This window comes from Budorcas taxicolor, chromosome 7, assembly GCF_023091745.1.
Source record: "Budorcas taxicolor isolate Tak-1 chromosome 7, Takin1.1, whole genome shotgun sequence".
Lineage (NCBI taxonomy): Eukaryota > Metazoa > Chordata > Mammalia > Artiodactyla > Bovidae > Budorcas > Budorcas taxicolor.
This window is the reverse complement of record NC_068916.1, coordinates 87,892,230-87,904,712: the sequence shown is the minus strand read 5'-3', so window position 1 is coordinate 87,904,712 and position 12,483 is coordinate 87,892,230. Positions and strand designations below refer to the sequence as shown.

At 40.6% G+C, this 12,483-nt stretch overlaps 1 pseudogene; it reads right to left on the bottom strand.

Annotated features, from left to right (window-relative positions):
- Positions 1-1,354: 1,354 nt before the first annotated feature.
- LOC128051068 (transmembrane protein 147-like) lies at positions 1,355-2,029 on the bottom strand (annotated as a pseudogene).
- Positions 2,030-12,483: the final 10,454 nt, after the last annotated feature.

Genomic DNA, 12,483 nt, shown 5'->3' with positions numbered 1-12,483 from the left:
TATCACCCTGTACATAGATGGTCCTCATTCCCCTGTCTCCTCTGAGCTATTTCTGATCCCAAATTAAACCCTCACTTCTGTCTCATGCTTCCTCTGGATACTTTCTTACCTTAAGGCTCACCTTTTTACAGTGTTCAGGCCCATGAATTAAGGTATTTTTTCTACTGAGTCCTTTGATCACTTGGCCCTGCCTTCCACCCCTCCCTCACGGAAAGCCTCCTTTATTGATATCATGAAACGGTACAGGTATCAGTGGATATGACTTGAAACAAAGAAGGAAAAGAAGAAATAGCAGAATATGTCTAAGAGAAAGAAGGTGCTCCATTGAAGGAAGTAGATGTCACTATGACAGCAGATGGCGCAGATAAACTCGGTACTGATACGGTCAGCTTGTTGCATTTGCCACATGGTTGCAACTGCAAACTCCTTACGTACAAAACTGAGAAGTATAGCAAGCTTTGCAGGTGGTTATTCACTGATGTTCTGAGATCAAGAGCAATGCCACAATCAATTCTTTCTATATTTGTCCAAGAGGCAGATTACCTCACAATGTGTAGGTCATTCTTCTTAAAAGCTAATGCTCTGTGAGGAGTCTTATTTTTGTGTTAATAGTAAAGTCTCCTTCAAAGTTCAAAGGAGACATATCTATATATTCTTCACACCCCTCAGATTCAGTTTTGTAATAGGACATGGGTTTTTCTTAGGCAGATACCCCCAAAGAAAGAGTGAGTGGATTATCACTCTGTCTTGATAATTAGGTAAAAGCAATGTCCCTGCGGCAGTCTATTCCTTATCCACTCTGTGTGGTAGGTGCAACAGAAGGTGGAGTCCGAGCAGTGACCAGCATCACTGTGCTTTAAATTGCAATAACTTTTGAAATCCAGACTTGGGAGAAAAATCTGAAACTGGGGACAAATTTAGGTTCCCAGTTGCTGTGAATAAGTAGATCACCCCCAAATCACCAAAGGTTCAAAGTGAAGTGAAGTGAAGTAGCTCAGTCAATCCCACGGACTAGAGCCTACCAGGCTCCTCCATCCACGAGATTTTCCAGGCAAGAGTACTGGAGTGGGTTGCCATTTCCTTCTCCAGGGGATCTTCCCCACCCAGGGATCGAACCTGGGTCTCCTGCATTGTAGGCAGATGCTTTTACCATCTGAGACACCAGGGAATTAATGGTTGGAAAGTGAATATAAAATAAAGACCACACTTATCAAATTGACATTTAGAGCTCTCTGCAATCTAATAGCAACCTACTGCTCCAAAAAAAAAAAAAAAATTTTTTTTTTAAACTTTCCAAATACTGTTCACTGAACCTGGGGATGGGAAGAAGGTATGTGAAAGTCTGACGCCAAGCCTAGACGTGCACGTTGACAATATACGGGGCCGAGGTGCTGAGGGCCAAAAGCCCCGTCACCGGCACTCGAGCCAGCAGTGCCATCCAGCTGCCCAGGGAACAAGAGGTGGACGAAGGTCTCCACAACAAAGGTCTCCTTTGTAGACTTTTACGCTAGCTTTTACGCTAAGGAACATCAGGAGGAGGACTGCTGGCCGGTAAGTGTGCTACGGGTCGCAACGTGTTATCATCCACACCTGGGCAGAGGCGACGATGTAATGGACCAGACTGATGCTGGAGTCGATGCTCATCTGGATGTATTTCCAGTCAAACTCAATGCCCCCGAGCTCTAACCGAGAGGGGTATACCGCAGGACATAATGAGCTCGGCGGCGGCCCAGCCCAGGGCAGCAACCATGGTCTTGTATTCCCCCTTGCCGGCATTCCGGGACATGACAAGGTTTAGGCCTATCAGGGTCTGCCATGTCCACACTGGCCTTCATTAACTCCCCAATGAAGTCACAGAGGCTGCCTTCCTGGGTGGGAAAGAAAGTGGCCAAGAACAGCACCTTGCACAGCTGCACAAACAGGTAGATGACCCCGGCCTGGACGCCACAGGCCACTGCTCTTGTAGGTGGTGAAGTAGGGTAAGTAGGCCGGCCAGGGCGAAGCAGTTCCGGAAGTGGAAGAGTGTCATGACGCCGGCCACCCGGCCCGCCATAGTGCGCCTCTCTGCCTCCACCACGCCATAGTGCGCCGGGCGCTGCCTGCCTCCACCACGGCCCGCGTGGCCTTCTGCAAGCGGGGTTCCCGTGCCAACATTTTAAACTGCTGTTTTCATTCCGTTTCCTGTAGAAAAGTCTATTTACTGTTACTTCAAAACATTATTGGAGGAGGCAATGGCACCCCACTCCAGTACTCTTGCCTGGAAAATCCCATGGACAGAGGAGCCTGGTGGGCTGCAGACCATGGGGTCGCTAGGAGTTGGACGCGAATTCACTTTCACTTTTCCCTTTCATGCATGGAGAAGGAAATGGCAACCCACTCCAGTGTTCTTGCCTGGAGAATCCCAGGGATGGCAGAGCCTGGTGGGCTGCCGTCTATGGGGTCGCACAGAGTCGGAAACGACTGAAGTGGCTTAACAGCAGCAGCAGCAGCAGCAAAACATTATATGGACTCCAGGGGCTACAATTCTGTTTACATGTATTCCTTTTTGAGACCCCCCCACGTCTTTACTTCTCATTTTATCTGAACCGTGTCTTTCCTTTATATCCATCCTAAAAGGCTCACCCGAGGTTCTCTTCCCATTTGCTCTGGATGGTGATGATCCCTTCTCTCTTCTGATCAGTCAGAGAACTGATCTCCCACACGTCTCATTAGGCTACCTTTGCTTGCTACTTAACATTGTGTCCTATGTCCCATCCTCTCCACCAAATTCTACTGTGCGGGGGTGCTGTGAACAAGTTCCAGAGTGTAAGTTCCTTGTAGGCAATCACACATTTCTATGTGCAGCCGTCATAGAGCTTTAAAAAGGCACTCATGATATTTGTCAATGGATCATTTGATTGAATTTCTTTGCATTTTAAATATGAGTATAATCAAGGTTAAGTGTTTGAGTCCAAATTTCTCCAATTGTGGAGACTTTTGCCAAGTTGAGACTGGATTTACAAAAGCATATTGCTAGGCATTAATGTAAGCCTGAGATAACACCCTTACATCAAAGATAGGGAAAAAAAATACAGATTAAAAACCAAAGAGATAATGTAGAGATAAAATTTTAAATTTCCTTTAAACTTCTGCAGTAATGTGCTCTGGCTTTTAAGATATCTTTTCAATATAACCAATAGTCTGACCATCAGCACATTACTACAAGAGATCTTTAAAAAAAATAAAAAATAAAAACAGAGCTCTGTAGAACTGATCCCAACAGGTACTAACAGAAAAAATAAAACATACAAACTTGTGTTAAAAATACTGAGACAAACCTAGTCTTGTACACTCTCAGTTAAGCTCTGAAAGAAGCTCTCTTCTGAATAAGCTAGGACAATGGAGCATTCTAAAAAGAATTTGGAAAATGAAATTAGGGTAGGTAACAGTGTCTAGAAAAACAAATGTAGTGACAAAGACTAATTTCACACCAGCTGCAATGGGATTGTATCTATATAGGACTACTGCACAGACTTTATGCCAAAGTAACCATTCCATTCAGCCAAACAACTGGAAATTCAAACAATGAAGTGGACTGACTTCACTCAGTTAATTGGCCAGTCAACTGAACTAACTGAATGTACAGGTATTAAAAAACTTTGCTCCTTAACTAAAGTGACCTTCAAAGTTCAAATAGTATACAGCTGTAAAAAGCATTTTCTAAGCTTAAAGTAGCATACAAAATGTGGTGCCATGAACCATCAGCTGTCCACCAGAGACATGCTCCTCTCCATAGTGTAGAGATATTACTGGAAAGTGACTGTATGCCAGAAATTCCATTTCCCAGCCCCCTTGCATTTAGGTGAGGCCATCTGACTAGTTCTCATAAACACACACACACACACACACACACACACACACACCAGTCTAAGTGGTCCTGCTCACTGGGGGATGATTTCCTCAAACCCATTTGTGCCTTCACGGTGATCCTTTTCCCCCTATCTGCCCAGACTCTTCTCCTATGCCTGCTTTCACCATTGCTACCTTTTGGTCTTTGTGGTTGGAAGAAATTTTTCCATAAGCTAAGAGTATTAGTGGGGCTTCTGCTCAGCCTCTACAACAAAAAAGTTACCATAGATTGGGAGGGTTAAACCAAGGGTTCCCAAACTCCAGGTGGTAGACCAGTACCTCCTGTCAGATCAGTGGCAGTATTAGATTAGAAACAAAGTGCACAATATATGTAATGCACTTGAATCATCCTGAAACCAACCCCCTGACCCCTGGGCCATGGAAAAATTGTCTTCCATGAAATTGGTCCCTGGTGCCAAAAAGGCTGGGGACTGCTGAAAATGACAGACATTTATTTATCACAGTTCTGGAGGTCAGGAAGTCCAGGATCAAGGTGCTCACAGATTTAGCTCTCGGCAAAGAGCGAAATCCTGAATCTTGCAGTATCCCTATATGGTGGAGAAAGGAAGCTCTAATGTGTCTTGCTTCTGCTAAAGGGCTTCTCTGGTGGCTCAGATGGTAAAGAATCTGCCTGCAATGCAGGAGATCCAGGTTCCATTCCTGGCTTGGGAAGATCCTCTGGAGAAGGAAATGGCAACCCACTCCAGTATTCTTTCCTGGAGAATTCCATGGACAGAGGAGCCTGGCAGGCTATAGTCCATGGGGTCACAAAGCATGAGACAAGACTTACTAACACTTTAACTTTTCAAGGGCACTAATCCTATCACAGGGGTTCCACCCTCATGACTGAATCTCAACCAAATCACCTCCCAAAACCTCTAACAATACCTCCAACTACCATCATGTTGCAGGTTAGGACTTCAACATATGAATTTGGGGGGAGGGAGCACAAATATTCAGTCCATAACAGAAAATTTCTATACCTAAACCTGATGTTTATTCATTTGTATTTACCTATTCAAAGCTTGAACAGAGGCTTAGAAAAGAGCCCAATTGATTGAGGAAAACTAGAACCACTGTCCGTGCAATATAATTCAATATTAAATTGTAATAAAAATAATGGTGGTAGTGGTGATAACATAAAATGAAAAGTTTTTTTTTTTTAAAAAAAGAGATTCTTTACAGCAATTTGTTAAAATAAATATCATGTTCTAAAGGCTAAGTTCTTTCAAAAGGAAAAACAATTTCTTTCAATTAAAATTGAACTAGCCAGAGCTTAAGAAATTCTTCTATAATTATATTTAAGCCTGTTGCAATTTATTCCCCCCAAGATATACACTGGTAAGGCCTCTGGGGCATTGCTATAGCCTAGTGTTAAAGTTAACTGATTCACACAACAGTCAATCCAAGTTAGCCCCCTGCAGAGCCCTTACTCAGTGCAAAGAACTACCCTGTCTTCCTAACCATCTAATTTAGAATGAACTTAGATGATTCCTTATCTGCACTGCAATCTTGTGGAGCCAGCAACATTACCCAGAAGCTGGACCAGGAAAAGTAGAAAGTCTGGTCCCGTGACATGAAAAGGCATGAGACAAACCCTAGGAGTCCATAAGGCCTTAGAAATAAAGCATACTTTACCTAATCATCCTGCCATTTCTTTCACTGATAACTAATTAACATTTAGAAAATTAAATGAGAAGTAGCTTAAGCAAACATCTCATTTTTTTTTTAATATTTAAGAACTAGTTTTCCTTGGTTTAAACTGATTTTCCCATTTTCCCCCCAACTATTGTTGTTATTTGGGATTTCCAAATATAACAACGCTACTGACCATTCTTAATTGCACCCTGATGGGTGTTAAAAGCACAGGAGTGTGTGCAAACAGACTCGACTTTTCTAGTCTTTGACTGTTCCTTGCCTCTGGCCTCTGTCAGAGAGGCTTGCTAACTGCATCTCAGGGGAGCAATCACACAGCTTGACTCAGCCTGTGGCTCTGACTATTGGGACTTCCTGAAGTCACAACCACTTTGGCATCCAGAACTGGGGCACGGCGTGTCTACTCTTCACAAAATCCAGAGATTGCAAGGGAAGTGTGAAACGTGAGAGCTGATTAGGGATGCACCTTAAATGGTATCAAGGGAGACAGTTAGCAATGCAAAATATGAGATAATATAAACATAACATTCACTGCCAGTTGATCACTTATGTGAGCACCACAAAAAGCAAAATACAACGGAAAAAAATTGGAGATGAGCAACAAATACAAGATTTCCTCCAAAATAATTTTGCATGGAAGTTCAATTTCATGGGGAAAAGTGCATAATAAAATGATGTGGAATGATATGCCAGAAAAATATGATATGTCTATTTGTCTTTCTGGACCTTGCTTGGTATTAATCATTTCTAATGGATATATCCAAGTCTTCTGTATACATACACCCTTCCTTTCTTGCATGTTATTGACATGAGGATTTAAAGTTGGAAGATGCAATTATTTTGGCTGTATTTAACTTCCTTCTGTGACTACAATAGAATGATTCCATTTTCATTAGTAAGAAGCCAAAGTAATTTTAATTCCGGGATTTCTCTTTTAATTATTAGTTTTTAAGGAACACAGCATCATGGTTAGCAGAGGGTCCCTTTCTTCCTCAATATTCTGGTGTAGCTACTCTCCTGTCAGCCTAGGCTTTCAGAGAGAGGAGAAAAAATCTTCATAAAAGCCTTGGCCTAATTAACAAGAATGAACTAGATTTTATGATGAACAATTTATAGGCAGTTAATAGAGCTCATACACGGTAGCCAGGAGCTAGATAATTTATCATAAAAAGAATCTCAGTTACACTCCTAATCCTCATTCTCTTGAAACTGCAACCAACTGCATTCACAATTGCCACTTTTATAAGCTTTGATTTCCTGACAAATGATGCTGCATTTTATAGAGTTATAATGAAACTTATAAATGCAGTAAATTCTTGTATCTCTGCCCATATGCTTCAAATTCTTTGCCAAACAATTTACTCTTCTACATTGTTATCTCCAGATAAAAATAATTTTTTCAAAGATCTCCCAAGGATTCTTCATCCTAGCACAAATTAGAATAAAAAAAATAGCAAACTGTTTATTAACCATTCTAAGTATTTGTTGAAAAGAAACTGATTTATGCCTAAAAGAACAATTCAGCTCTTGCAATGAATTTTGAAAGATACTTTTCAAAATTATATGAGGTAAAATAGCTGATATTCAAACATAATTTTTTAAAGGACAAAATTTAAAGTAGTTGAGACCCAGGAAATCATATTCTCTCTTCCCACTTGGTATCTTACTGCTATTTTTGTTTTAAAGTCATAATAAAATACAGCACATTGGGTGGGCAGAACTGGGTAACTGTAGATACACTGTCATCAGATCAGTCACATTTTGTTTATCCATTGATCTACATAGAGGTTCCTGAAGTCCTCAAATTAAATAACACTTCCTCCAGGAAGGCTTCCCTGATACTCCTTTCCCTTTTTTATACCATCTACCATCCTATTCTTCCTCTTACCACAAAAACTAATGCTACTGGATTGTAACAAATACTACTGCCTGTTTAGTGTTCCATCTCCTCATTGACCATGAACTCCAGCACAGTAAGGACCACCACTTTCTCACTCTGTAGTCTAACACAATGCCTGGGACATACTGCTTTTGTGACTGAATGATGTTCTTGGTTTCCAGAGCCTGTTATTGTAAGTGAGAATAGATCATTCTGGTTGTACGATCCAGGAATAAATTTGGTCACTGAAATGTGCAATGAATAAGTCTGTGTTTTAAAAAGTTGAAGAGTCAAAAGTCATGATATTTTCTACTCCTTTCTTATGACCAGCCTTACAAGTCCTTTTTAAACATTATGCTCTGTTTAGATGTTCTGCCTTTTAAAAGGGGCGTGTTACAATTTTTAAAAAGGGTGATATCAAAAATAATAAAAATAAGAAAATTACTAGAATAGAAATCCAAGGGAGAAAGTCAGAAAAATACGATTGTCTGACCTGAAACAGATGTGCTAAATAAATATTACATTAATCAAGGTCTCTGGGGACACAGGGCAAGTGCTGCCTGTTTCTTGAAGGTACAGAGTCAGGGGCCATTGCAAGGTTGTTTAGGGCCCCAGAAGTAACAGCTTTCTAACCTAACAGGCTATGAGATGCGAGATTATGTGTCTATGGGTCCACTCAACAGACCATTTTTCAAATGATTAGGGATTTAGTTCTGCCTGCCAGACAACAATTTTTGTACAGTAGATCAAATTACAGGCATGTGGTCAAATTTAGTTTATCATCAACTGTTCCAAAATATGCTGAAGCTGAAGCTCCAATAACTTTGGCCACCTGATGCAACGAGCCAACTCACTGGAAAAGACCCTGATGCTGGGAAACATTGAGGGCAGGAGGAGAAGGGGGCGATGAAAGAGGAAGAGATGGTTGAATGGTATCATCGACTCAATGGACATGAGTTTGAACAAACTCTGGGAGACAGTGAATGACTGGGAAGCCTGGCTTGCTGCAGCCCATGGGATGACAAAGAGTCGGACACAACTGAGCAACTGAACAAAAAAAAAAAAACACAAAAAACACCTCTCTTTCAACCAGGGTTTCTCATCTCCTATTAAGAATTTTTGAAGGTAGATTCTATTATTTTTTTAGAGCAAGATATTTTTCTAGTTAAAAGACAAGAAGTGATCCTCTTCCCTCTCAGATTCACTCTATCACTACAGAGAAGTTGAGGCTCAAACAGCTGTTGCAGAAAGCAAGTCCATGGCTGCCAAATCACCCACAGAAAGATAGCATCCTCAGCACACTCAGAATGGCTAGTAGGAGCATGCAGTTGAAAATCTGTTTGTTCCCTGACACCTTTTCTAATTTAGTCCCTGTCATCGATGGGCAGAGACCCCAATGCAGACCATGCCCCTGGCAATGTCTACTGAGGTTGCTAGCTCAGCAGGGCCAGGCAAACCCATGATACCTGGGAGAGATGGAACCAACAACCCTTCTGCCCTGAGTCAAAGTAAAGCCTAAAATGCTATCTTTTATGATTCCTAATGTCAACTAAAAATAACAGAAGTGCTTAGTTCAGACCTAAGATTCACCTTGGAGACTTTTCCTAATCTTATATCTCCTCCAAAGTGTCTTTTTTCCAAATGGAATTGGTCACTGACATGTGGATGTGCTCCTAATAGCAAAATAAAAATATTCCCTGCCTGAAGCATTATAATAAAGCTGTCTTTTTCCATTACATTGTCTCAGAACATTTAATCAATTGACATGACATCTGGGGCAGGTCAAAAGGAGCCACCTCTATTAATTTACAATTGCAAGAGTTGACATATTGATGGCCTTCTCATTACTTTAACTTATTTTTATCAGTTTTAGTTTTTTGAATGCTGTTAAACTGGGAAGTCTCTTGGGGGTCAAGGATAAAAACCTACACTCTTTTAAACCTGTGTTCCCATTAAAAAAAAAATCCAAGCCCAAGGAAAATTTTGATGTGGACACACTTGTCTGCACAAAAGCTGGCCTCCCATTTAGGAAGGTTTCCAATTTTAAGAGCTTAATAAGATCTTCCGCCTACCAAATTCTCATCGAAGTTTTACATAAAATGAAAATTTGAAAGTGTATTTAATTCTTCTAAGACAGATTCAGGTACATAGCATAAGCCCCAAATTTATAGCCACCTTCTTCCTCCAGCTCAGGAAAAGACCTATTATAAGTTATTTCCAAATGCATGAGAACATCAATCAATAATTTTCTTCCACCTGCAGTATTGTCTCTGCTCTAGTTATAAAATAAAAGCCTTGTCTCCTTGTTAAAGAAAGTGTGTGTGTGTGTGTGTGTGTGTGTGTGTGTGTGTGAGTGTATGTATGTTTGCAGGAGAAGTGGGAGAGGAAGAAATGGAATGAAAGAAATAGAAACACCTTCTAGGATGCTGAATGGCACAGAGTCAGCAGTTGTCTCACTCTCCTACAAATAAAAGCAAATTTGCCCTTTTGTCCCTTCTCCCTCTTCCACGTCCCCCCAACCCCATCCCCTCACCAGCCTGACTCTTGGGCAGGAGCCAACTTCCCTGCCTTTATCTTCCTGAATTTACAAGAGGATTCTGATGACCCTATCTCAATTCTGGCAGCAGAGAGCTAAGTACTTTACTGACAAGACAAGGCTGGTCCCAGGCAGACAATGGGAAGTAGATAACTGTTAAAAAGGCTTAATTCCAAACATGGGGATGAATTAGCTAAATGGCTTTGGTAATGATTTTCCTCAGTAACAAATACCAGGAGGAAAAGCATTCCTTAGCACAGTGGTGTATACATGACAACTGGTTGGTTTCATTTACTTAATATGCTTTGCATAAATTGTGACAAATAGTCTACATTTTTCTGATATTGTCTCCATCTTCTTATGAATTTCAGGTCTTAAACAATGGCTGTGTTTTCAATATTTGAGAACATACCAGACAGGCACCCTCCACCCTATTACCAAAAATATTACAAAAACTAGCTAACTTGGGGAATCTGCATCCCATATTTGTTCCCCCACCAAGCTTCTAAAATGTCTGTGCATATATGCAAGTTTTCTTGCTGAACATAAGCATACTCACAAAGCCACAGTGCTCCCTTATTTGTGCAGCCAGGAAGTTTGTTAGAATAAGGGCTACAATTCATGCACAGTTCAGGGTACCTTTGAATGGCATATCCTCTCTACAGAATGTGGGCCACTCATTTAGACATCCTAGTATTTTGACATAAGCCCTGTCAGAGAGAAGATTCCATGCTACCAGATACACTTCTTTTGAAAATGTCATCCAGGGTAGAAATTGATTTTCTGCCTCGAATACAGCTGCTGCTCTGAGAAACCACCTATCCTATTAAAAGTGTCCTTGTTCCACCTCCACCAAGACACAGGGCACATGATGAAACCGACATATTTGTAAGAATATAAAATTCTCACTGATCATTCATTCATTCATTCATTCATTCAACAACTGTTTACAAATCACTGCTTTAGCTGCTGGAGATGAGGCAGTGAACAATATGGTGAAGGCCCCAGCTCCTGTGGAACTACTTTCTATGATTTCAAACAGCATATTGTTATGAAAAAATAATATGAAACAGGGTAATCTGCTAGAGAAAGATGATTTTTGACTGAATGGTCAAAGAAAACCTCTCCCAAGACTGTGATATTTGAGCAAATCATACACAATTATACATATTAAATACCCTGGTAGAAAGGACACAGGATTTAGAGACAGAAGACTCAAGTTCTAATTTCTTAAAAGTCTTCAGGCAAGTTCCTGAAAGCTTTCTACCTTTTAGCATAGAACTGGTATCCCACGGGGGACATTTCTCATTCTTCCTAAAAGGGTTGAGCCTGGTTCAACCTGATGAGCTTTTTCCATTATGATAGTTATGATTGAACCCCACTACATCCTCCTCTAAATATGAACACTCAAAATCAATGGTTCTCAACCGTGAATGAACAATAACTTAGAATCCTAACTCTGCTGGCATCGTTTTAAATGCAGAAGTAAATAATGTAAGATAAATTACTAGAATGGATTCAGAGGCACAACCCACAAGCAGCTAAAGCGAAGGGGGCAGGGTGGAGTCTTCCAAGATGGATGAGTCTAATGTCTCTGGATGCTCCACTGTCTTGAGAATACCACCTGATAAAAGAAAAAAAAAAATTGAAGCAATTCAACATTTCATAGCAGATTTATCCCAGGTGATTTAGAGTTCGATATCTGTATCAGGGGCAGAAAACAAATCCGTGATAACATAATCAAGCGACACTGGAGTTGGAGGTGATGTATATGTTTGTGGTGTTACCACATTCGTTACCACATTTTTTCAAGTTATGCAACAGAAATCACACTCTCTTGAGGTTAAATACTGCCTTACTCTCTTCAAAAGATTTTAAATTTCACACCTCCACCCACACATTAAATTAGTCGTCCAAACCAGATGGAAGTTAGCGTTATAGGTTAGAATGACTGTCTGGCGAAAGTCTTTCCTTGCCTTGCCCATAACTATCACTTTTACCTTCAGGCTTATTAGTGCTTTGCTTGATTTCTGACATTAAAGTGCATTTAAATGGTCTGAGTCTTACACAATTTTCCATACCTTAGCCATGTGAGGTGGCTCAAAAACAGTTCTAGGAAGAACCAAGAGAGAATTCAGAGATGAATGGGAAGCATTTCAATAAATAAATACATTCAAAAGTCAGCATCTTTTCTCATGGTGCTTTCTAGCACCCCCACCAAGTATGTATTTCTTCTTTCTATTCATGTTTTACCCAGTTTCCAGGGCTGAACTCTACCCTCATCTCCTTTCTCCCTCTACCAGCCTTAATTTTTGATGTGTATGTACTTCTTATCCTTCTCACTGTTTCTGTATTTGATTAACTAAAGTGTAAGTCCCTACAAGATTAAAAAAACATTATCTTACACTGTTGCCTTTTAATTGATTCCAAGTAATCAGACTAGAATCAGCCAACACATGGAACCACTTTTGAAGAAGCCTTCTTGCCTGGGGGCTATAGAATTAGAGCCTGACCTGAATCATGT